Genomic DNA, 27,091 nt, shown 5'->3' on the forward strand with positions numbered 1-27,091 from the left:
TTCTGTTCATGTCGCGGAGAGGATCGGCGCATTCCCTGGGGCTTTTTAGCGGTAACAGGTCTGCGTGTGGAGCAAGTCTCTGAAACTGTGAGGCAGCGTTGGGGACGCCTTACGGAGCAGCGTGGCTGGGTTGTAAGCTACGGGTGAGAGCGTGCTGTGCTGCAGGCAGTCGGCACAATTTTAGTGCGCGAAGCAGGGTCTGCCTTGGCAGTACTTGGATGGGAGACCCACTAGCTCATATTCAGCATTTAGTTTGGAATCGGCTGTTTTCATTGTGTGAAAATCCCTCCCTCAGCCCAGTGAGTGGCTAGAACATCCTAATTGTTTTGTTTTGTTTTTGGGCATTAAGGCTGCAGACAACGTGAGGAGCGCTGAAGTGAGGTGGTGTAATTTAAAGCAATTTAGGCATGCAGAAAATAAAACTCAGAGAGGCTCATTTCGTTACTCATTGGGGGCTGTGGCTGGCTAGTGGTGGGGTAAAGAGACAAGCAAGCGAACACTGAAACAGTATTGTGCCATATTGGTTATTGTGCCACCCCAACTTTTAGCGCTTATACTGATTATTATCTCGGGGGACTACGAAATTTAGCAAAATTATTTCGCAGGTCTCGTAGGTCCACGGCCCGATTGCTGATGTACACGGTTGCTTGGAGTATATGCTAATTCCTTTTCTCTTAGCAGAATCACAGTGTGGGGGGCCTTGTTTATGTACAGGGGCGGCTGGTGGTGAACCGGTGGACGAAGGCGGACAGAGGACACAGGCAGGCCTGCATTTCACTGCTTCTGGAGGGCCGCCGGGCTACAGTGTGCTCGCCCAACATCCAGGTTAGCTGGAGTGCCTCGCGGCCACAGTTGCGTGGTGCTTACGGCCGGTCTGTGTTCCTCCAACTTGAACAGGTACAAGAGCACATCATGCTCATAAGTGTGGCATAGGTCTAGGCTGTTTACTGGTCAAAACAGAAAAAGAGAATGTCTAGTGGTCGTGGCGCTAAGCGTTCCCGCATGGAGCTCATGCTGCAGGGCATGATGCGCAAGATGACAGCTATGGACAGGAGACTGGGGAGAGTGGACCAGTTGGGTAAGAACGTGGCAGAGCTCTCACAGAGGTTGGATGACCAGGTGGGGCCATCGGGGAGACCCAAGCGGGTAATAGTGCCCCCGCAGCCCAGGGGAGAGTTGGATGCGTTACCTAAGCGGGTCAGGGCAAAAAGAGGTAGTGGTCGGGGCACAAAGCCACAAGTAGCAGGGGGTCACCAGGAACAGTCCCGAGGGTGGGCCTCCACTGCCGGTTGCACCCATACCTACGCCACTAATCCCTACAAGTATAGCGGTGATACCGGCTCCGGCCACATCAGCGCCAGCCCCATACATAGTGCCCTTGGTGGTCCCAACAGTAATTCCATTGGGACCAATGGTGATCCCGGCTCCTCCCCCGGTACACGACATGGGATCCCAAACCCTAGTTAGTGCACCTCCGGGGGTGGGGCAGGTACCCCCTGAGCTGGCAGCACAGATAGCGGCAGTGCTCCCCTGTATGGGGATTGGGGGGATGTTACCGTCCTCGGTGGGCGCTAATGAGGTTGGGGAAGATCCCTCCTCAGAGGCTCAAAAAAATGGTAGCAAAAATGTTGATTGCTAAGGGTGGTGGGGGAGTGCCAAACGTGCCTATTTCTCTTCAAGCAACAAGTTCGGACAGCGGCGCGGGAGAGGACAAGAGTGTTGAAACAACGCGGGTTGCAGAAAGTGTTAAGGAGGTGGCTTTGCCGGTGCTAGGGGAAGGTACAATACCCTCCAGGAGGGAGAGTCTGGCCCAACTTGTCCCACAAGGAGTGAAGGAATTGATTTGGGCGGGCAAATATGTTTACTTGTTTTCCTTGCTGGTTGACCACAGGGAAATGGAGTATGTTAAGACACAGAAGGACTGGATGTTACCTAGCGAATGGCAGAGCCAAATGGCAAGATTCAGGGTGGAGGAGTCACTGATCAACTGGATCTGGGCCTTTTCTGTATTTATGGTGATCACAGCAGAGCTTTCCCCTAATTTGCAGGCAGAGATGGCATGTTACCAGAGTAGAATTACTACATTCAGTGACAAATATGGGGGTGATGGGTGGAAGGAGTATGACACGACCTTCAGAAAAGCTAAAGAATTTGACCAAACTTTATCCTGGGATAGGGTCGAATCCGTCTCATGGTATGGCCAGTTTGCGGCCGGGCAACCAGGTGTTGCGGGCCCAAGCTGGAACAAAGGTTACTCGTCCAAACCCCAGCAGCCCTTTTGGTCAGCACAAGGGGGTGACACAGCAGGTAGAGCACGGGCAGTGGGGACCGAAAAGGGGTGTGCTGGGATTTTAACAAACGTACATGCACTAGGTCAGCAGGCACATGTAAGCTCAAGCATGCATGTTCCTTATGTGGCCACCCTTCCCATCCAGAAACAACATGCCGCACAAAAAGTAACGCCTCTGGGAATGGGAAGAAGGAAGCAATATTAGGGGAGGACCGGCGCATAGCGCATTCACCCATTGACATTCTGGCTATGACTCCTTGGCTGAACAGGTACCCAGACCATTCCTCTGCGAGGATGTTGCAGGAAGGTTTTTCCCACGGCTTTAGGATCCCAGCAGTGGGATATACAGGGACATCAAAATGTAGGAATCAACTGTCAGTTAGGCCCAACCCAGTGGTAGTGGCAACAAAGATCGCTAAGGTTCTGCACCTGAGGAGGATAGCGGGCCCTTTTAATCACATCCCTGCACCTAACTTTGTTTGCTCACCCCTCGTCTTGGTCCCAAAGAAGGAGAAGGGCGAGTACAGGCTCATCCATAACTTGTCAGCACCTAGTGGCGCATCATTAAATGACGCTATCAATGGGGACATTTGTAGCGTTAAGTATGCGTCTTTTGACCAAGCAGTGGATATGTTGAGGATTCTCGGGCCCGGGGCTCTGATGGCCAAGTCAGACATTGAATCTGCTTTCCATCTTCTGCCAGTACATCCCCTAGATCAGCATCTGCTAGGTTTCGCATTCCAAGGAAAATTCTACATGGATATGTGTATGCCCATGGGTTGCTCAGTCTCATGTGCTTATTTCGAGAAATTCAGCTCCTTTCTGGAATGGGTTCTGAGGCAAACGACGGTACACCATCATGTCATGCATTACCTAGATGACTTTCTTGTTCTGGACGCAGCGGGATCTCAGGAGTGTGCGTGGGCATTGCAGGAATTTTGCGTCCTCATGCGTGCTTTTGGGGTTCAGCTAGCGCCGGGAAAAACGGTAGGGCCAGCGTCATGATTGGAATTTCTAGGCATAAAATTGGACTCAGTTGAGGGCTGTTTCAGGTTACCCAAAGAAAAATTCAGTAAGTTCAAAACAGCTTTACAGCAATGCTTGTTAAAACGAAAGATGACACTACAGCAGCTACAGCAGACTGTGGGGCAGCTGAATTTCGCTCTAAGAGTAAAACCTATGGCATGCCCCTTCTCCCGCTCAATCTCGCAGGCCTTGATGGGCCTGTGGGAGCAACACCATCGCACTAGGTTGTCGTCCGAGGTTCGTCAGGACATGCGTATTTGGATGGCATTCCTGGAGGATTTCAACTGCAGAGTGGTGTGGTGTGGTCCCCCACAACGTCGGCTGAGTTATGTCTATGGACCGATGCGGCGGGCAGTGTGGGGTTTGGCGCCATACTTGGAAACAAGTGGGTGGCCCAACAGTGGCCTGTTTGGTGGGAAGAGAGTGGTTTGACAACTAACATCGGATTTCTGGAGCTATTCCCAATATGGGTTGCATTGACAGTTTGGCCTGAAGAGTTGCGTAACCAATCAGTGATCTTCTGGTCCGATAACATGACCGTAGTGGAATGTATCAACCAGCAGGTGGCGCGGTGTAAGACTATACTCCGCCTCATGAAGGAAATTGTGTTGATTTGCATGAAATTGAATGTCCAGTTTAGGGCCAAACATGTCCCGGGGGTGTTGAATAACGCAGCTGACGCACTCTCTCGCTTTAAGATGCAGGTATTCATGGATCACCTACCATCCGCGGAGGCAACACCTGCACACTTCCCAACAACACTCTGGCCAATTGGTGCCCCCAGTTACAGGACCTCATGGCAGCTAGCCTAGCGCCCAGGACAAGGACGGTTTATGAAGGGGCGTTCGTGTCTTATTGCTCCTTTTTGGGTCAAGACTGGGTGGGGAAATGGGATAAGGAGGGGAACTTTACCAAGTACATGGATACATTATATAACGAAGGGCGCTCGGCAGCGACAGCTAGCAGACACAGGGAAGCAGTTTCTTTCTTTGCGCAGCTAAAAGGGGCCAGGGATCCCACAAACAGTTTCATAGTGCGGAGGGCACTGCGAGGGTGGCGGCACCTATAAACAACTGCCACTGATCCCAGATAACCGATAGGTTTAGAACGATTGAGATCAATATTGTATGCCTTGTCTGACACCAGTAGTTCGGCAGGGGAGGTACTTTTATTCAGAGCAGCTTTTTTGTTGACTTTCTATGGGGCATTACGGGTGAGTGAATTGGTGGCTAGCGAAAGAGTTTGAGGCATAGTTGTTTCCCACACTTCAGTCAATGTGCAATCAATCCCTCTCTAATGGAGTGGTTCCGTCCCACTGGTAACAGGCACTGGTGACACCTTTGTTAAAGAAGCCCTCTTTAGACCCGGAGTGCCCCAATTACTATAGGCCTATTTCCCTTTTGCCTTTTCCGGCCAAAATTGTAGAACAAGGGGTCAGCAGTACTCTTTCTAATCATCTGGAACAGCATAAACTGTTAGAAGAGGTACAGTTTGGCTTTCGGCCTGCCCATAGCACTGAGTCGGCGTTGGTGACCGTAATGGACGAGCTTCGGATGTGGGCAGACAGGGGTCAGCAGCTGTTCTTATTTTGCTTTACCCGTCTACCGCCTTCGATACGGTTAACCATGGGATTTTGCTGAGAAGGTTGAGGAAGGTGGGGGTGACAGGCTGTGCTCTTAGGTGGTTCAAGTCCTTTCTCTCGGATAGAAAGCAAGCAGTGTCACTCCCCCCTTACCATTCTGCCAGGGCGTGCCACCGGGCTCGGCAATTAGCCCAATTCTATTTAATATGTATATGAAACCCCTGATTGCCGTCATAAAAGAGCATAACATTAACATCGTAAACTATGCAGATGACACACAGCTTATTCTCTCCTTGGAGGGTGATCAGTCGACATCATTGGAAATGTTTCATGGCTGCCTGCTTGACACAGCTCATTGGTTGAAGAAAAACTTGCTGCAGTTTAATGCGGGAAAGACCGAGGTGCGCTACTGCTCATTGAGCAGGATTCCCTCTGTGCTGCCTAGCAATTTCTGGCCCACCGATACATCAACCACAGTTAGGCCGGTTGAAACAGTCTGTAACCTGGGCGTTATGTGTAACAACAAACTTACTATGGAGGCTCAGGTTACTAATATGGTGGGTTGCTGTTTTGTTATTATTAGATCTCTTTGGAAAATCTTCACCCTGTTGCCTCCTCATGCACGTGTGTTAGTGGCACGAAGTACCATTTTACGCAGATTAGACTACTGCAACGCCCTTCTGTTAGAGTCTCAGAAATTTCTTCTGGATAGACTTCAGAGAATTCAGTCAACGGCAGCCAAGCTAGCCCTAGAAGCCCAGAAGTTCCTCTTCCTCATCTGCCTTGGCAGAGTTGCATTGGCTCCCGTTGGGACAGAGAATTCAGTTTAAGTCCCTCTGTTTAGTGTTTAAAGCCCTGCATGGGTCTGGTTCTCCTTCTATGCAGAGAAAGTTTGAATGGTACGTCCCAGCTGGAAGCCTCCGTTCCTCATCGGCGAGTCTGGTTAAAATACCAAGGTTCAGGGAAGTTAAATCGGGTGGCAGAACCTTTGGCGTAGACTCTGGAATGTACTCCCACTGGAACTGAGACAAGTCAGTGATCTCCTTCTTTTTAGAAAGAGACTAAAAACCTGGTTGCACCCCAAAGCCTAATCTGGCTGTCTGATTTTGAGCACACTTATACACTGTACTTTGAGCATGCTAGTGCCAGGATCCCTGTCAGGTGATAGAGCGCTTTATAAATGAAATAAATAAGTAAATTTTGGCGGATCTGATGAGATGATAGTGTCTGCCGGTGGTGCTCTTGTGGGCTGCATGGCTGTCTGGTGTATGTTTGCTGTGCCATTTCTTCTCCCACTTACGGCAGGTTTGCTTGGAGGCCTGGAGGTCCTCGGTGAACCAGCTGTATTTCTTGCTGGTGAGTCTGTTGGAGGGTTTCTTGATCGAGGCAAGGGTGTTGACGCAGTCGTTGATCCATTGTCTGAGGTTGCGGGCAGTGGTGTCGGGATCGGTGGGGTCGGTGGGTGGGCTTCGGGCGAAGAAGGTGGTTAGCTGGTCTTCGGTTACTTTGCTCCAGCAGTGGCGGGGGATCTGTTGGGTGCGGTGGTGCATGGTGAGTTTCTGGAAGGTGAAGTGTTTGTAGCGATGGACGGTCCAGTGGAGTTCGGGGGTGTGGTTGAAGGAGATGTGGGCACTTGCGGAGAAGATGGGGTCAAGAGTGTGGCCGGCAGAGTGGGGGTGTGCTGTGACAAGTTGTCTGAGTCCGAGGTTGGCAAAGTTGTCGATCAGGGTGGTGGAGTTAGTGTTGTTGTTGTTCTCGAGGTGGAAGTTCATGTCCCCGAGGAGGATGTAGTCTGTGGAGGCGAGGGCATGTGTACTCACGAAGTCGGCGATGGAGTCGCTGAAGTGCGGTCGTGGTCTGGGTGGTCTGTAGATGATACTCCAGTCCCCTATACAACACCGTATGGAGTTCTTTGTATTCCACTGCACCCCACTTTTCTCCACACTACTGTGACACAGTACTCCACTCTACTCAACTACTCCACTGTACATCACTCTACTCTATGCCACTCTATGCCATTGTGCTTTATAACACTATATGCCAATCCACTGTACCACACTCTATAACATGGAACTGTACTGTACACCACTTAACTCTACAAAAATCAACTGGACTGTATGCCGCTCTACTCTACTTTTTTCTACATCGCTTTCCAATACTGTACGACACCCCACTATACTATACAAACCAGTGCTCCAATTTATGACAATTCACTCAATTGTATGCTATGTCACTCAACTCTACTGCACTCCACACCACTATAGTCTAGTCGCCATTCCACTCTATGACACGTTAGTCCACTCTACAGTACCCCACTCCAGTGTACTCCACTCCACTATACTCCACTCTATTCCACTTCATACCACTCTATGCTGCTGTACTATACTCCGCTCAAAGCTGATCCACTGTCCAAAACTATACTCCACTGTATGTAACTACACTCTATGCCACTGCCAATGCACTATGCAGTATGACACTCAATTACACACCACGTAAGTTCTCTCATGATACGCCTCTCCACTAGATGACACCGCACTCCACTTTACAACACTCTCCTACACTGTACTCTATGACACTCCACTTCACGATACTCCACTCTATGACTTTCTACTTCACCCTACTTCACTTTAAAACACTCTACTTTACTCTAAAGACAGTCTACAACACCCTACTCTATGTTCGAATACCATTCCATTGTACAACTCCCTTTTCCAGTCTACGATACTTGACTCCACTATATGAGACACCATTACACTACATTATATAACACTTTACTCCACTGTACAATATGCTACTACACTCTAATTCACTTTATTTCAACAGTCTTTACAACACTCTTCTCCACTGTACAGTACAACATTTCACATAACTCTCCATTTGCGACACTGAACTCGATTTGAAACAAATTTTTATTAAAAATTAACAAATTCCATTGAAATTCAACCAAAAAATAACAAAGGTTCAATCTTAGTTTTAATGAAGAAAACTTATTTTACCTATGCAAACAAAGTTTAAACTACACAAACGTTAAAAATGTTAAAGTTATATTTATAACGTTTGTTTACTATTTATTCAAATGATTATAAGTGGCGGACCCTGTTACACACTCTTTTCAGCTTGCTAAACAAACATCACTAACTATGACTCGCCACTCTACCATGTGCTGCGTTCTCACAAATAATGATAATCCACTGTCCAACACTACACTGTATGAAACTCTAAACCGATCTACTACACTACATTACACTGCACTTGACAACACTGAAATATACGACACTGTACTCCACCAAACTCCACTCTATGCCACAACACCCTACAACACTACACGCTACATTCTATGCCACTCTACAACACTCTACTTGACAACACTCTACCACACTCAATTTCATGACACTCCAATCAACGACACTCCACTATACAAAATTAAGCTCTACTGTTCGACACAGCACTACACTGTACAGTACGTCGATCCAGTCTATATTACTCCACGATATGACACATCACGCCTCTCCACTGCATAAAACTTTACTCCACAGTACGCCACATCACTCCACTCTGCTTGTCTCCACTCTATTCCACTCTACAATACTTCACTCTATGACACTAGACTGTACACGTTAAGCGTGACTCTCCTGACCTGCTTGGGAAGAGGTCGCTCCCCTCCACGCTCCTAAGGATTGGTGACTCAGAAGCGCCTAAAAACCACCCTGCGGTATCGTAGCGCCTCCAGCTGATTCCACAGCGCGTCCTTCCCCCGCAATACTGCCGCTGCCTGCATAGATCGCTTTGTAACATTTTCAACTGGTATTTGTGCATTGTTCGTGTAAAGATCTCTGTGCTGCGCTGTAGGGGATACGCATTGTTGCTGTGGTTGACCCGATTGTGCTCGATTGTGCTTTGTTTGCCCCCAGGCTCGCCGAGTTTCGTTTTCCCCCAGTAGCAACCATTTTGTGGCTTGTTGTACCTCCCAGGACGTAGCTCCACCTGGCGCCCGCATCCCAGCTGACCCTGCCTCCCACAGATTGTGGTAGTCCTACCCCACCATCCCCTCGCCGTGACTCTCCTGACCTGCTTGGGAAGAGGTCGCTCCCCTCCACGCTCCTAAGGATTGGTGACTCAGAAACGCCTAAAAACCACCCTGCGGTATCGTAGCGCCTCCAGCTGATTCCACAGCGCGTCCTTCCCCCGCAATACTGCCGCTGCCTGCATAGATCGCTTTGTAACATTTTCAACTGGTATTTGTGCATTGTTCGTGTATGCATCTCTGTGCTGCGCTGTAGGGGATACGCATTGTTGTTGTGTTTGACCCGATTGCGCTCGATTGTGCTTTGTTTGCCCCCAGGCTGGCCGAGTTTTGTTTTCCCCCAGTAGCAACCATTTTGTGGCTTGTTGTGCCTCCCAGGACGTAGCTCCACCCCGCGCCCGCCTCCCAGCTGACCCTGCCTCGCCCCTCCCCTTACACCTACATATAACAGATGTCTCCCAGCGCAGCTGCCACGTGCAGCGGTCGCGCCCCATGCGCGCCAAAGGTGCGCCAAAGGTAAGCCCGTCTATGCCCGTCCACGCCTGGACAGCGCCCAGTGCCAGACCCCCTGGCCCCCGCAACCCGCACTCCTCCCGCATAACGTTTGACGCCGCCACCCTCCTAGCCCTTAACCCCTGACGCATACCACAATGCTACGAAGCTGCCCCAGGACATACCCACGGTCCCTTCGCCTGCCACTCCTGCAAGTTCGCCTGCATCAAGACCCACACCAAATCCACGACCTCCAAACACAGCTCCGACTCTAACCACCTGAAATGCATCCTGCTAAACACCCGCTCGATCCACAAACACGCCACAGAACTCTGGGACCTACTCAACACTGCGTCACCGGACATCGCCTTCCTTACAGAAACCTGGATGAACGCATCACCAGCACCCGACATCGCCATAGCCATCCCGGACGCGTACAAGATCATCCGAAAAGACCGCACCAACCAAACAGGAGGCGGCATCGCCATCGTTCATAAGAACACCATCAGAATCATGACCAGCTTCGACGACTACCTTGCAACCGCCGAACACCTCCACTTCCTGATCCACACCGACCCCAGGACCACACTTAGAGGCACCCTCATCTACAGACCACCAAGAACCCGTAAACAATTCTGCGAAGACATCACTGACTTCATCAGCCCACATACCCTCCCCTCTGACAACTACATTCTACTGGGAGACTTCAACTTCCACCTGGAAAAGAAAAACGACTACAACACCACCACCCTTCTGGACAACCTGGCCAATCTCGGACTCAAACAACTTGTTGACACCCCCACCCACTTAGCCGGACACACGCTCGACCCTATCTTCACCTCCAGCAAACACATCTCCTTCAATCATACCACAGCTCTCCTTTGGACGGACCACAGCTGTGTTCACATCAGCTACAAAGCTACCACGACTCACAACCTCCCACAACCTATTCCTCGAAGAAACTGGAACAAAATCACCACCGACCAACTCCTCACATCGCTCAACCAAAACCCTCCCGCCCTCTCATCAGACCCAAACGAAGCTGCCACCAAACTCAAACAATGGATCACTCACAGCGCTGACGAACTAGCACCCCTGAAAAACCACCAGATCAAACAAGGTAGCAAAAAGGCCCCCTGGTTCAACGATGACCTTAAGAATTCCAAGAAACTATGCCGTACTCTCGAAAAAACATGGAGAAAAAACTCAACCACTGACAAACTGACCACCTTCAAGGTAGCCACCCGCAAACACCACCAATTGATCCGCGCCACCAAGAAATCAGCATTCAAGGATCGACTAAACAACAACGCCCATAACAGCAAGGAACTATTCAACATCGTCAAAGAATTTACCAACCCCACCGCAGCCTCAAACGACATCACTCCCTCCCAAGACCTTTGCGACTCATTATCCTCTTTCTTCTACAACAAAATCGCCGACATACACAACAGCTTTAAGAACATTTCGAAATAACAGCCCACCCCACTCACTTCCAAAACCAAACCGCTCTCTAACAACCTTAGCGCCTGGAACCCAATCACCACTGAAGACACCATCCGCCTAATGAACTCCATCCATTCAGGTTCGCCAACCGACCCCTGCCCCCACCACATCTTCAACAAAGCAGACTCCATCATCGCACCCCATCTCCGTGATGTCATCAACTGCTCCTTCAACTCCGCTACCTTCCCAGAAAGCTGGAAACACGCCGAACTCACTGCCCTCCTGAAGAAGCCCACAGCTGACCCCTCTGAACTTAAGAACTACCGCCCCATTTCCTCCTCCCTTTCCCAGCCAAAGTCATTGAGAAAGCCGTCAATAGCCAGCACGCCGCCTTCCTTGAATCCAACAACTCCCTCGACCCCTCACAGTCCGGCTTTCAAGCCAAACACAGCACCGAAACCGCCCTCATTGCAGCGACAGATGACATCCGAATGCTACTGGACAACGGAGAAACAGCTGCCCTCATCCTACTCAACCTCTCCGCCGCCTTCGACACAGTCTGTCATAGCACCCTTATACAACGCCTCAGCAACGTCGGAATACAAGGAAAAGCATTAGATTGGATCATCTCGTTCCTCGCCGGGAGAACCCAGAGAGTCCGACTCCCCCCTTTCAAATCAGAGGCCACCGAAGTCATCTGCGGAGTACCTCAAGGATCATCACTCAGTCCCACCCTCTTTAACGTGTACATGAGCCCCTTAGCATCCATCATGCGACAACACAACCTCAACATCATCTCCTACGCTGACGACACCCAGCTGATCCTTTCCCTCACCAAAGACCCTAACACCGCCAAAACCAATCTTCATGAAGGCATGAAAGAAGTAGCCGAATGGATGAAAAACAGCCGCCTAAAACTCAACTCAGACAAAACGGAAGTCCTCATCTTAGGAACATCCCCCTCTGCCTGGGACGACTCTTGGTGGCCATCGGCCCTGGGCACAGCACCCATACCCACAGACCACGCACGAACCTGGGCTTCATCCTAGACTCCTCCCTCTCGATGACCAGACAAGTTAACGCCGTCTCATCCTCTTGCTTCAACGTACTCCGTATGCTCAAAAAATCTTCCGTTGGATCCCCACCGAAACAAAAAAGACGGTCACCCACGCACTAGTCACTAGCCGACTGGACTATGGAAACACCCTTTACGCCGGAACCACAGCCAAATTACAGAAAAAACTCCAACGCATCCAAAATGCATCGGCCAGACTCATATTGGACATCCCTCGCCAAGCTCACATTACCGGCCACCTAAAAGACCTCCACTGGCTTTCCGTCAACAAGAGAATAACGTTCCGTCTCCTCACCCATGCTCACAAGGCCCTCTACAAACTAGGACCCGAATGCCTCAACACACGACTGTCCTTCTACACACCCACCCGCCAACTAAGATCCTCCAACCAAGCGCTTGCCGCAGTTCCGCGCATCCACAGATCCACCATGGGAGGCAGATCCTTCTCCTACCTGGCGGTTAAGACCTGGAACTCTCTCCCCCCTCAACTCCGCCTCACACAGAACCACATTTCCTTCAGAAAGGAACTTAAAACCTGGCTTTTCGATAAATAATGCTCCCCCTCCCACAAGCGCCTTGAGACCCTATGGGTGAGTAGTGCGCTATACAAATTTCTGAACTTGAACTTGAACTAGGACAATCTCCTCACTGTACTGTACTACAGTCCACTTTATGACACTCCAAATCGCGATTTGAAAAACATTTTCATAAAAAATAAAAAACACATATATATATATATTACCTACTGGCGTGTCGCCAGTAGGTATATATAGTTAGGATTATTTGTCTATGGAACTTTTGAAAATTCTATGTCTAATAACTTTGGCGTTTGTGGACGGAATCAGCTGAAATTTTCAGGAAAATGGCACATTTTGTTTCTGAGCAGCCCCTGAAAATTCGGGGGGGTTTCATCAAGGGGGGGCCGAGAAAAAAGGGGGGTCCCAAAACACGTTTTTCCCATTCATTTTTCCATAGGGCCTTTGGCCTCACTTTTAGCTCGAACGGCTGAATGGATTTGCACGAAACTTGGCAAAATTGTAGGGACTGTTAGCCCGATGTGCCTTTGCTAGGTCTCAATATATGTGCTCCAGTGGATTTTGAGAAATTAACGTTCAAAACAAGATATATATCTGTAACAGCGCTCCGGGCTGCGCTCCGGTCCGCTTACTTTTCGCGAAACGGAACTTTGCGATGCGAAGCTGATTGGCTCTCCGGTGTCTGTCAACATTCTAAACAGTCCGGAGCGGCCGCCATCTTATCTCTCGGTTGGATCGAGAGAGAAGAAGAGGTGAAAAACGAAGGGGGAATTTAATGAAAGGGGGCAAGGTATACCCCTCTTGACCCCCTAGGAATGGTGTTGGGGTTATTAAAGGGTCCCGTGGGGAAAATAAAAAAAAAATTATTTTTCACGGTAGAAGCGCTTCCCGGGCCGCGAACTGGGCCGCAAACTGGTAGCGAAACGGGAATTCGCCATTTTGTGTTTCGTTTTAATTAAATTACTAGGTATAAGGGGGTGCGGGAGACGTATCCTGATCCCTTATGTTTTCTGAGGGTGGCTGAGGAGGCTCATATATGTTGATACATGTCTTCCAGCGGCTGTGCGTGAGCTTTTTTTTTTTTTTGCTGCGTGACGTCTGTTAACGTTCGATTCGATGGAAATCAGGAAGTGTTGACCACCATTTTGTCACTGCGAGTAAATATTTTGTTATAAATGAATCCTTATTGATAAACATTGTCTGCGCCATCTTGCCTTTTTGTCCAATGCCACAATTTTGTCGTGCACGGCAGCCATTTTAGATGCCTTGACCAGACCCACTCTCTGCACGCCGTCGATTCTCAGCACGGCTCCCCACCCTCGCAAGCATCTCCCCCACGCACTGGTCACCCCCGCTCTCTCTCTCATGCATGGGCCATATACTTCCCCCCATCTGCGCTGCTCTTCCCTGAGAATCACACCCTGTGCCCGCCCGACACCTCCCTTTCACCCTATTCACTACCGCACCCTCTGACACTCCTCTTTCTCTGTGTCCGATTGTCCAGGCCGGACCCAGGCTATCACCTAGCCCTGCGGATGTAGTTTATGGCCCCAGCTGTAGAGAATCCAGACATACCAATCCTCCCGATTCAGGCGTGAGACTACTGATTTCAGTGCTAGTCTCCCGCCTCCCGATTCCTGCAAGCAAAAACCCGGGGGCATATTACCAACAACTAGCGATAATTTTTGTCTCTAACTTGTTTAGAGACAAAAATTATCGCCGCACATCGGCGAATTTTATCGCAGATAAACCTTGCTATTAGCAAGGTTTATCGCAAATGCGATAAAAAACGGCCGCAATGCATGAATATCGCTGAAAAGTCAGCGATATTCATGCATTATCCAGCAAATGCTCTTAGCCATGTTATCCACCTCCCATTGTTTAACATGGCTAAAAACTGCTCAGGGCAGGTGTTAGCTTTTGGAGATATTCGCGCTTAGCTCGAATATCTCCAAAAGTTGGTAATAGGAGATAGCGATGTTAGGGACTGTTTCCAGTCGCTAACATCTTGGCACGCCCACTTTGCATGTCATTAGTGATAAATATCACTGACATGCAAAGCGGGGCCCAAGATGGTCGCTATCTCCTTTTAGCTGTCACTAACTGGTGTTAGCGACAGCTTGGTAATAGGGAGATAATTTTATCTCCGCTTTCTTGGCTTTTAAAGCCAAAAAAGTGAAATAAACCCCCTTGATAATATGCCCCACGATTCCTCGGGGGTTTCAGCTGACAGGGCTTGGTATTGTGTTACGTGCTAATTCTTCCAGGAAACGTCAGAGGGTCGATGCAGGGGTTCTAGAAGGGGTGATAAACCATTTAAGCCTCATGAACAAGCGCATGGTCTTTTAAAGATTTGTGAAGTACTCGGGGCGGCGGTGTGTGTGTGCCCTCTTTCAGGAGCGGGCGTGGGGGCACTGCCAGCAACTTTCCAGGCCAGGCAGTGTTCAACACTTGCATCACCCTTTCTCTGCCTGCTATTGCGCTCCATGCTTCGGAAAGGTAAGAAAAAGAACGTGCATTTGAGTTTGAAATGTCCGATCCTGTAGCAGTACACTTGCAAAGCCCACACATGACAATAACCCGATTCAAGGCCCCATTCACCCGATTTTTAAAAAAAATATAGTACTCCAAGAAAGTAGGATTATAAAACTTTATTAACTTTTAAATATAACGAACGCAACAAAAACTGTAAATATATTTAAACATTTTTTGACAAAAAAAAACAACAATGGTCAGAAGCTGTCTTTTGTGCGAATAGTCCCAAGGCAGCACAACGTGCTGAGTTGTGGAAGGCACCCAGGTGAAGAACCATCCCTTCTTTAAACCCCATGGTGACCAATTATAGTTTCAATGAGTGCTATGTCCCAGGTTTTACATAAAGTAGTGTTTACCTACAGTGGTGCTGTGTAGGACACTCTGAATGGAAATTAACCAGAACTATAACGATAACAACAACAACAACAATAATATAACTTTTAAGCCCAAATTACGCAAACATTTAGCTAATCTGCTAAAGGGGGGAGTCGCCATTTCTTTTGATAATTTATTCACCCATCCGTAGCCTCTCTAATCTCCATTACAATGCGTTTCTTGCTGAAATTAACCAGAACTATAACCATAACAACAACAACAACAATAATATAACTTTAATGTCCAAATTACGCAAAGATTTAGCTAATCTGCTAAAGGGGGGAGTCGCCATTTCTTTTGATAATTTATTCATCCATCCGTAGCCTCTCTAATCTCCATTACAATATGTTTCTTGCTGTCGCTAGCTGATGAAAAAACTAAAGTGATAACTTCCTCATCCTTATTTTGTCTTTCTTTGTTCCTTAAGATGTTATCTGTGTCAACCTCTTCCGAGAATGCTGATGCGTTAGGGATTTCCTTGTGTTTCTTAATAGCATTGGTGTCTGCACACTTCTTTGTCAATTCTGTGAACATAACTGCTTCATAAACAGACGATATCTTTGTTAAGTCATTAGTGTTAAGTGTGTCTGAAACTACAGTGCCCTTCTGTTTTTCTTTCTTCAGGCTCTACAGAGTTTTGTGTGTTGTTCTTTTGAGCGACAATTATTCCAGAGGTTTCAGGTTCACTTGTTTTGTCCTGCAGTGAGTTAACAGCTTTAGAGACTTCATGTTTATTTGCTATGTCCTGCTGTGCGTCAACTGCTTCAGAGACGTCAGCCTCATTTGTTATGTTTGACTAGATCCTGGACCTGCCCGGCCGCGCCCAAAATGGCGCCGGTGTAAATGGGACTCGTAACTGCTTGTTGTGTACTGGTTGCCCAACCTTGATATCACGAGATACGTATGCAGTTTTGAAGCACATGGCGGAGGCTCGTCTGCTGTAGTGGGGCGCCCCTTTATCGTTTCAGTTGCCATTCCGCCCGCTTTTGCTACACTGTGCCTTTTCCGCCATTCAGCTGTTTACCGCCCGCTCTTACGGCTACAGCGTCTCGCTCACCATGTAGTTGAGTTGCTCCCACTCTTGCGGTGCAGCGATAGGCGGTTGCCACAGGACTCTTAAAATGGCGGCCGGCTCTTCGGATTTGGGCCTGGTCCAGTAAAATGGCCCTGGGACACCTTGGAACTCGGACGCATGTCTGCCAGGGCTTGGGTCCCATTCTCGAAAGCGTCCCCTCAGCCTTGAAGATTCTACAAAAGTCTTGGGGGCCCTCGACTCCCGCAGGCTTCCGGTGGGGAGCGGCTGCCATGATTGCTTGCGGAATGGCCACGACGGAGCTACGAGATGGTGGTGCTCTCATGGTGACGCCAGCTTCAGTCTGAAACATCCAGAAACAAGGTGGGGCTTTCATCGTTTGGGAAAAAAAATGTTTTAATCCAATGAAAAGTGTTATTTTTAGGTCACATGACCTAGTCTTACATCATTAGGAAAACAAAAGTAAAATGAACTAATGAAAAGTTTTATTAACAAGTCACATGACCTGTTATGCTTACGTTACGCGCTGCGCGGCGCGCTCTGGATCGTTTCCGGGAAGCTGCGCCTTGCGCACCGGAGCACTTCCGGGTGCGCTAACGCGGCGCGTCATATGACGCATTACGCGACAACGCAGGTCCAGAATATAGTCAAAATGTCTCCACCAACCAGCGGTCGGAATACAACCGCTTTCAGCAGTCCAAAAAGTTCTGTTAAATCGCAAGAGCGGGAGCAACTCAACTACATGGTGAGCGAGACGCTGTAGTCGCAAGAGCGGGCGGTAAACAGCTGAATGGCGGAAGAGGCACAGAGTAGCAAAAGCGGGTGGAATGGCAACTAAAACGGTAAAGGGGCGCCCCACTACAGCGTGTCTTCAGGTCAAACGGATTGTGGGACAAGGTCCAGAATGGAAGAGTCATCAAAAGGCAAAAAATTCCGCCGGACCCCGGGAGCCGGCCGCCTATGTCGGGGGCGATCTCAGGCCACACCAGGGCAACACGACTTGGGGAGGGGGCAGGAGCCAAGCGCCCCCTCCCAGTCCGCGCCATCTCACCGCCCCTCGGGGGCCTCCGTCAAGCGGTTTAGGGAGGCACCGTATCACATTGTTTTCCAATGCAGTCAGGTCCACAAACGGACCCCACTTACTTTGAATAGTGAAGCTGCAGCAGGTGCAAATAAGGTTTAGACAGTGTTACAAGCGCTGCTTAGAACTCTGAAGTATGGCACTCAACATCCAGGACTTATGCCATTTGTGTAAGGCAGTGACATCGAAGCAACTCAGGGACCAAAAGCATGAACGAACACTCACGTATGAAAATCTTATTTGGGGAAGGGGCAGGATCCAAACGCCCCCTCCCAGTTCGCGCCACCACACCGTATGTAGAAAATCTGAAGCCATCGTTCTACAAACTCTCAACCAGCCTTGGATGGAAAAATCTTAAAGAATGTACAAACTGAAAACCAATTTTTGTCTGCATAGCATCAGCAGCAACGCTTGCTATCAGTGCATGAGTTTCATGCTCGATCGATTGAGCTAGCCGGATCGGGCAACAAAAAGTATAAAATAGTTATGTAAATAGTTATTTAATAAAATGTTTTACCCTGTTACTTTGCTGGTGTGTTGTATATATTTATAATATTTGCATAGGGTTTGTTGTTATTTTGGGCGGGGTGGGTGGCGGAGTCGAGATGTCTTGCAGCCATCATGGTGTGGAGCTCAGTTCATCTCACTATTTTCGTATTTCTCATGAAGGGTTGTTCCTAATGTTTGTATTTTAGCGAGGTCAAAAAGAGATCCAATTAGTGGTCTACTGATTTTGCTCGATTACTTTTATTTTTTTACACGATTTTTCACTATCTGCAAAGACTAAACAGAGTATTGCGACTTTGTGCTTGTTTGTAAATAGAGAATGATCCAAAGAGAACCAATTCTAAAACAGTAAATGCTTGGATAACAATCAATCAAATGGAGAGACAAGCAGGTACGACGGATTACAACGGGGGTAAAGGTCTGCGTTAACTACCCTTCACTATCTGCAAAGAGAGAGTACTACTAAGAGAAAAGAGGGGAGGGGGGGGCAGCGTTCAAAGCACATCAGCGTGCATAAACACGAAAACGTTTTTACCTATCACGTACTTGACATTTGACAGCTTTTGATATTTGCTATTAAAAAACCATTGAAATTCACAGAAAAAACCATAGGTTATAGTCCATATATAGTTAGGAATTTGCATTTACAAAACCTTGAAAATTCACTGAAAAAACCATTGGTTATAGAACATATATAGTTAGGAATTTGCATTTACAAAACCTTATTTTACTCGCATAAAACCATTGAAATTCCATATATAGTTAGATGCGCTAACTATATATCGCGCACCCGCAATCCACTGCTGATGATGTCACATATTACATCATTCATGACATGGTTAGTGACATCACTGATGACATCACTGATGACATCTCAAATGACATCACTGATAAAATCTCATTTGACATTACTGATCACATCACTGATGATATCATTCATGTGATAATACCATGAACCTCTTCAGACTCTAATATAACCTTAGATACAATCAGTGTAAACAGACAGTCACAGACTGTCACTCATCCATGGAGTTACTCACACACCTAGTCAGTCATGCAAACAATCAATCACACTTCCATTTCCTCAACTATACAGTTATACACACCTTACTTATTCAAACATATACTAACACATATTTACTCTGTTATACAATCCCTGGAACAAGTTCACAATGATCCATACAGCCACTCACACATTCACTGGCTCTTATGCACAGTTATTTATATATGTCAACTCTCACATGTACTGTGTTTTACATATGTACTTACTTTGACATGTAGCACTGAGATGTCCATTCACTCACTAATACACTAATGCACACAGTCATCCGCCCATACAGCTGTTTCCACATGCAGTTTTGAACCCATACATATAGTGAATCAACTACTCACACATCTATGTACAGAGTCACACTCCTCCCAGCTACCCATACACACACACTCAGTGTCCCATACAAATACTTGGACAACCAATCAATAACCCATCCAGTTATTCATATAGCTACTGATCAACACATGCAGCAGTTTGTAGAACAACAGATATAATGATGCACAAATTAAGATAGTTTAGTCACTAACCCATGCACTCATTAAGGCACATTTAATCATTCTCTCATACAGTCAGTCATGCACCTACTAAATCCTTCTTCCAGACACTTATACATCCACTCATTCTTCAATATGTAAGACACATTTTAACTTTACAGAAACATACAGTCACTGGATGTTGTCATCAGTGATGTCATCAGTGATGTCATTTGAGATGTCATCAGTGATGTCACTAACCATGTCATGAATGATGTAATATGTGACATCATCAGCAGTGGATTGCGGGTGCGCGATATATAGTTAGCGCATCTAACTATATATGGAATTTCAATGGTTTTATGCGAGTAAAATAAGGTTTTGTAAATGCAAATTCCTAACTATATATGTTTTATAACCAATGGTTTTTTCAGTGAATTTTCAAGGTTTTGTAAATGCAAATTCCTAACTATATATGGACTATAACCTATGGTTTTTTCTGTGAATATATATATATATATATATATATATATATATATATAAACCCTGGGTGGAGGTCATGGAGTTCTGCTACACAAAACTCCGCGAGGTGCACAAAAAACTCCACTGCCCTCCGCAGAGCTCCGCAAGCAGGCGAGTTTCTTTAGATAAATGCAGTTCACAGTGATTGTCAGTGGCAGGTGCTTGTCCACACTGTGCAATAATCTTGAACAGCATCATGCACAGAGCAAGAAGGTGCTGCTTCCTTTCTGCTGCTCGAGTAGATTTTTCCTCAAGCGGCAGCTTTCTCAACACGATCGGGCAGTTTCTCAACGTGAGCATAAGCGACCAACTCGCAATGAGAAATCTGACCGCCCGCATTGAGAAATCTCACTGGGAGGTTGATTATCCACGCTCGCGCTTGCCAACTTGATGTTGACGATCGTGAACGTGGAACAATCTTGCCGGGAGGTGGATTTTCCTCGCTCGCGCTCGCCAACTTGACTTTGACAAACGCGAGTGAGGAAAAAAATCTGCTCCGCAACACGAAGTGGATTTTTTCGGAACTCCGAGAGCTCTGCATAACGCGGTGTGCGGAAAACTCCGCAAACTCTGTGAGCGGAGTTCACTGCTCAGACTTAATATATAGACATACACACATGCGCACGCACACACCCACTGTCAGTCGTTACTGAGTTTTTATAGTTACACTCACTGACAGATCCTTACACACTAACTCACACATCAACTTATATACCCACTCAACCACTCACACATCCACTCACACACCCTCTAAGCTACTCACACACCCTCAAAGCCACTCACAAACCTACTCACAGACCCACACAGTTTTCACACATATACGCAAAAACCTACTTACACATCCACACAACTACTTATACACCTACTCACAGACCCATACATCCACTCACACACCAATTCATACACCTGTAAACCCACTCTCACACCCGCATAGCTACTCCCACGCCCACTAACAGACCCACACTGCCATTCACACATGCACTAACACACCCACCACACATTCAAACACCCACTTACACACACACACACACACACACCCATCCAACCACTCACATACCCACTTATATAATAAACCCCATCACACACACATAATGCAGGAACATTATAGTTAGGAAGTAGCATTAAAGAAGCAGAAATTGACTAAATAAACGAAGGTTACAGGTAATATATAGTTAGGAAATAATTTTTTTTAAATCTTAGAAATTCACTGAAAAGACAAAGGTTACAGAGACGTTATAGTTAGGTTCAGATTTTACACACACATAACCATAGAAATTCAGCAGTTATAGTTATCTCAAATAACTGTAACTCATGCCCTCGCCATGCACTGCTAATTACCCCACATATTACATCACTTATGACATCTTCCATGGCATCATTGATAATATCAGTGCAACTTTTGCAGTGAAATTATTGATGCTAAAACCATGCATAGCGAGAGCGCAAGTTATAGTTACCTTAGGGCACAAATTATAGTTACTTGAGATAACCACAACTATAACTGCTGAATTTCTGTGGTTTTATGTGTGTGAAATCCACACACATAAAAGGGTACATCCCTGTAACCTCTGTTTTCTTCAGTGAATATATATATATATATATATATATATATATATATATATATATATATATATATATATATATATATATATATATATATATATATATATATATATATATATATATATATATATTTATTGGCGCTTCACTTCCGTTACACCGGATTTACACCCTCAGGAAAAAACACTCCCGGGGGTCGTTTGGGTCCTTTATTGACAGCAAACAAACACAGCAACAAACAGACGCGTTTCGGTATGAACCTTCATCTATGTTTGTTTGCTGTCAATAAAGGACCCAAACGACCCCTGGGGGTGCTTTTTTTCCTAAAGGATGTAAATCCGGTGTAATGGAAGTGAAGCGGCAATTGATTTGCGGGAGCACCCCGCATTGAAAGCACCTGCCTGTGAGTGCTTCGCTCTGGTGGTTCTGGAGCTGCAAATATATATATATATATATATATATATATATATATATATATATATATATATATATATATATATATATATATATATATTCACTGAAAAAACCATAGGTTATAGACCATATATAGTTAGGGATTAGCATTTAAAAAACCTTATTTTACTCGCACAAAACCATTGAAATTCCATATATAGTTAGATGCACTAACTATATATCGCGGACCCGCAATCCACTGCTAATGATGTCACATATTACATCATTCATGACATGGTCAGTGACATCACTGATGACATCACTGATGACATCTCAAATGACATCACTGATGACATCACTGATGACAACACCCAGTGACTGTATGTTTCTGTAAAGTTAAAATATGTCTTACATATTGAAGAATGAGTGGATGTATAAGTGTCTGGATGAAGGATTTAGTAGGTGCATGACTGACTGTATGAGAGAATGATTAAATGTGTCTCACTGAGTGCATGGGTTAGTGATTAAAGTGTCTTAATTTGGCAATCATTATTTATGTTCTTCTGTAAACTGCTGCATGTTTAAATCAGTAGCTATATCAGTAACTATATGGGTTATTGAATGGTTGCCCAAGTATTAGTATGGGAGACTGAGTATGTGTGTGGGTGGCTGGGAGGTGTATAACTCTGTGCATAGATGTGTGAGCAGTTGATTCCCTAGGTGTATGGGTTCAAAAGTGCATGTAGAAACAGCTGTATGGACAGTTGACTGTGTGCATGAGTATATTGGTGAGTGAATGGATATCTCAGTTCTACATGTCAAAGTAAGTACATATGTAAAACACACTCCATGTGAGAGTTGACATATATAAATAACTGAACATAAGAGCCAGTGAATGTGAGAGTGGCTGTATGAATCATTGTGAACTTGTATCAAGGATTGTATAAGAGAGTAAATATGTGTTAGTATATGTTTGAATAAGTAAGGTGTGTATAACTGTATAGTTGAGGAAATGGAGGTGTGATTGATTCTTTGCATGACTGACTAGGTGTGTGGGTAACTCCATGGATGTGTGACAGTCTGTGAGTGCCTGTTTACACTGAGTGTATCTAAGGTTATATTAGAGTCTGAAGATGTATTATCACATAAATGATATCATCAGTGATGTAATCAGTAATGTCAAATGAGATGTCAGTGATGTCATCAGTGATGTCATTTGAGATGTCATCAGTGATGTCATTTGAGATGTCATCAGTGATGTCATCAGTGATGTCACTGACCATGTCATGAATGATGTAATATGTGACATCATTAGCAGTGGATTGCGGGTCCGCGATATATAGTTAGTGCATCTAACTATATATGGAATTTCAATGGTTTTGTGCGAGTAAAATAAGGTTTTTTAAATGCTAATCCCTAACTATATATGGTCTATAACCTATGGTTTTTTCAGTGAATTTTCAAGGTTTTGTAAATGCAAATTCCTAACTATATATGGTCTATAACCTATGGTTTTTTCTGTGAATTTCATTGGTTTTTTAAAAGCTAATATCTATAGCTGTAAAATATATTCTTTATTAAGTGACGTATCACGTAGCCCGTGAGACGCCTCATGATGCATCGCATAACCGTGACGTATCGTCTCTGCAGCGCAAACCAAACCCAAAACGTAAGCGCGCCAGAACACGCTTAAAGATATATATATATTTTTTTAACCTTAATTAGACAAAATCCACACGTGCACATATCACAAACGTTCAAAAAACACAATATGTCGGACTCCCGTTACGCTGCCGGTTAGCTGCCCGGTTAACGTACCAGGAAGCACCTTTACCGCGAAAAATCGAAATTTTTTTTTCACCCCCCAGGGAACTTTAATAGCCCCCTCATCAATCCTAGGGGTTCAGGAGGGGTTTGCCTTACCCCTTTCATTCATTTACACCTTTTTTTTTTTCCACCTCTTGTCTCTCGATCCCACAGAGAGACAAGATGGCGGCCGCTCCAGACTGTTTACAATGATAACAGCCAATCAGCTTCTCCTCAGACTCCCGTTACACTGCCGGTTAGCTGTCCGGTTAGCTGCCCGGTTCGCGTACCAAGACGCGTCTCTACGGCGAAAAAATCGGAATATTTTTTTTTTTTTTTGGGCCCAGCGTGGCTGTATAATATCCCCTCATCAATCCTAGGGGGTCAGAAGGGGTCTACCTTGCCCCTTTCCTTCATTTCCCCCTTTGTTTTGGCCTCCTCTTGTCTCTCGATCCTACCGAGAGACAAGATGGCGGCCGCTCCGGACTGTTTACAATGTTGACAGCCAATCAGCTACTCGTCAGACTCCCGTTACACTGCCGGTTAGCTTCCCGGTTAGCTGCCCGGTTAGCTGCCCGGTTCGCTAACAAGACGCGTCTCTACGGCGAAAAAATCGGATTTTTTTTTTTTTTTTTTTTTGGGCCCAGCTTGGCTCTAAAATATCCCCTCATCAATCCTAGGGGGTCAGAAGGGGTCTACCTTGCCCCCTTTCCTTCATTTCCCCCTTTGTTTTGGCCTCCTCTTGTCTCTCGATCCTACCGAGAGACAAGATGGCGGCCGCACCGGACTGTTTAGAATGTTGACAGACACCGGAGAGCCAATCAGCTTCGCTTCGCAAAGTTCCGATAAGCGAAAAGTACGCGAACCGGAGCGCTGCCCGGAGCGCTGTTACAGATATATATCTTGTTTTAAACGTTAATTTCTCAAATTCCACTGAAGCACATATATTGAGACCTAGCAAAGGCACATCGGGCTAACAGTCCCTACAATTTTGCCAAGTTTCGTGGAAATCCATTCAGCCGTTCGGGCTAAAAGTGAGTCCAACCGCCCTATGGAAATTAACATGGGAAAAACGCGTTTTGGGACCCCCCTTTTTTCTCGGCCCCCCCTTGACGAACCCCCCCAAAATTTCCAGGAGCTGCTCAGAAACAAAATGTGCCATTTTCCTGAAAATTTCAGCCAATTCCGTCCACAAACGCCAAAGTTATTAGGCATAGAATTTTCAAAAATCCCATAGGGAAAAAATCCTAACTATATATACCTACTGGCTATCGCCAGTAGGTAATATATATATATATATATATATATATATATATATATATATATATATATATATATATATATATATTCACAACTCTCTTCACATTAGCTCTCTTCCTTGTAGCGGTGGCGGGCTGCCGGCAAGGTCGCGACCCTTTATCTTCAAACAAACAACCTTGTAGTAGAAAAGAAGAAAGTAGAAAGTAGAAAGATTGCGCCGAGCCCCAATTTCTTTATGTAGTGTACATTATTCCATTTTCAAAGCTTTTGGCAAACAATGCCCGACGCGTTTCAGAACTTACGCTCCTTGGTCAAGTGTCACTGGACGTTTGACACAATTCTCGTGATATAGTGTGCAAAACAATAACCAACATCAAAGAAGGACTACGATGCTGCCTGGCTAGTGTGACTAGAATAGTCACCATTTTGTAATGGTTTTTGTAACATTATAAAGTGCTTGGTTTGTCCAACATTTGAGCAATTTTTAACATAAATCCAGCGAGGTATTACTGTAATGTTTTAACAAAAAAGTGACATGTATATTAAAGTTAATAAACATATAAATGAAAAATTTCATGAATTTCAAAATGATTAATAAATCAACGCAATAAAGCTGATAAGCTGTATACAACTATCAACATATCTATAACTTCACTTGCCTGTTTTAATCAATATTACATGCTCATGTTGGATTGTTGAGCAATTATACACCACAATTCTGCCCTAATGGGCTAATAATCATAATCTATTATACATCAGCTTCAAAATCATGCCCAAGTGGGCTAAATGTTAAACTCAACATTCAAACGCTTTAAATATGATTAATCACACCAATCATGAGGCTAAATCAGTGATTCTTTACACCCATGCATAAGCTCCGTCTCCTAAAAAAATATAAACCAAATGCACATATCAATAAAAAGGTATCATACCTAAGATTAAAAATCTATACAAACATCTTTACAGAGGCAGCATGGTGAGATAAATTATTCAAGAAATTAGTAATATATCATAGGTCAAGTCAGGTACCATCTCAGCCGAGATGGACCGATAGCTTCTCATCCTTATTTATGCCCCCCAGATACTTGGTTTCGTACTTGATTATCAAACGGGATTCCAATCTACGCAATTCCTGAATTATGTTCCCACCTCGTTCTGAGATGGGGATTCTATCTAAGGCACAGAATCTTAGGAGACTAGCATCTTTCTTTCTTGTATTTGTTTAATAAAAACTGTTTGAAACCTAGACTGAAAATTTTGCTGCGCAACCACACCTCCCCGTCAGAAAAGTAAACACTACATTATAAGTAAATAGTGCTCCTGGGAAGTATCCAAACCCGCAAAATTGATAAAAAGAAGACCGCAAGCCACTCTATTATTTTTCCGCCGTGATTTGTACAACCCACAGTAATTATATAAATGGTCCTTAAAATATATAAAAAACTATTTTTACCTTCACAATCCCTGTCTACCACCTTGAGATCACTGTACAGAGTTAATAGTGTTCCTACCCTCCCCTCTACTACTTTGTTTTCCCGTACTCCTTTGAAGGGCATCACAAAATGTCTGACAACAGTGAAGCATTCCCTCCCATTAAGGAGCAAACTTGTACTCGGAACACTTTAGCCAATAAAATGTTCATGTTGTTCCGCAGAGGAGGAGGGAATGGCTGCCAACACTTCTACTTTTAACGCTTCACAGCCAATGAACATTAAGCTTGGAAGCTCCCACTTGGAACACGTTACTCAATGAGATGTCCCTAACACTCCATGGAGGGGGATGAAATCGCTGACAACACTTCTACTTTCAATGGTCTACAGTCAAACAACATTAAACTTGGGAAAGTCCTCCTTGGAACACATCAGCCAATCAGATGTCCCTCCTACTTCACGGAGGGAAAGTGAATGGCTGGCAACACTTCTACTTTCAATAGTTCGCAACCATTCAACATTAAGCTCTGGAAGCTCCTCCTTAGAAAACGTTGGCCAATCAGATGTTCCTCCTACTCTGCGGAGGAGAAAGGA

Source organism: Lissotriton vulgaris, chromosome 8 (assembly GCF_964263255.1).
Source record: "Lissotriton vulgaris chromosome 8, aLisVul1.2, whole genome shotgun sequence".
Classification (NCBI taxonomy): domain Eukaryota; kingdom Metazoa; phylum Chordata; class Amphibia; order Caudata; family Salamandridae; genus Lissotriton; species Lissotriton vulgaris.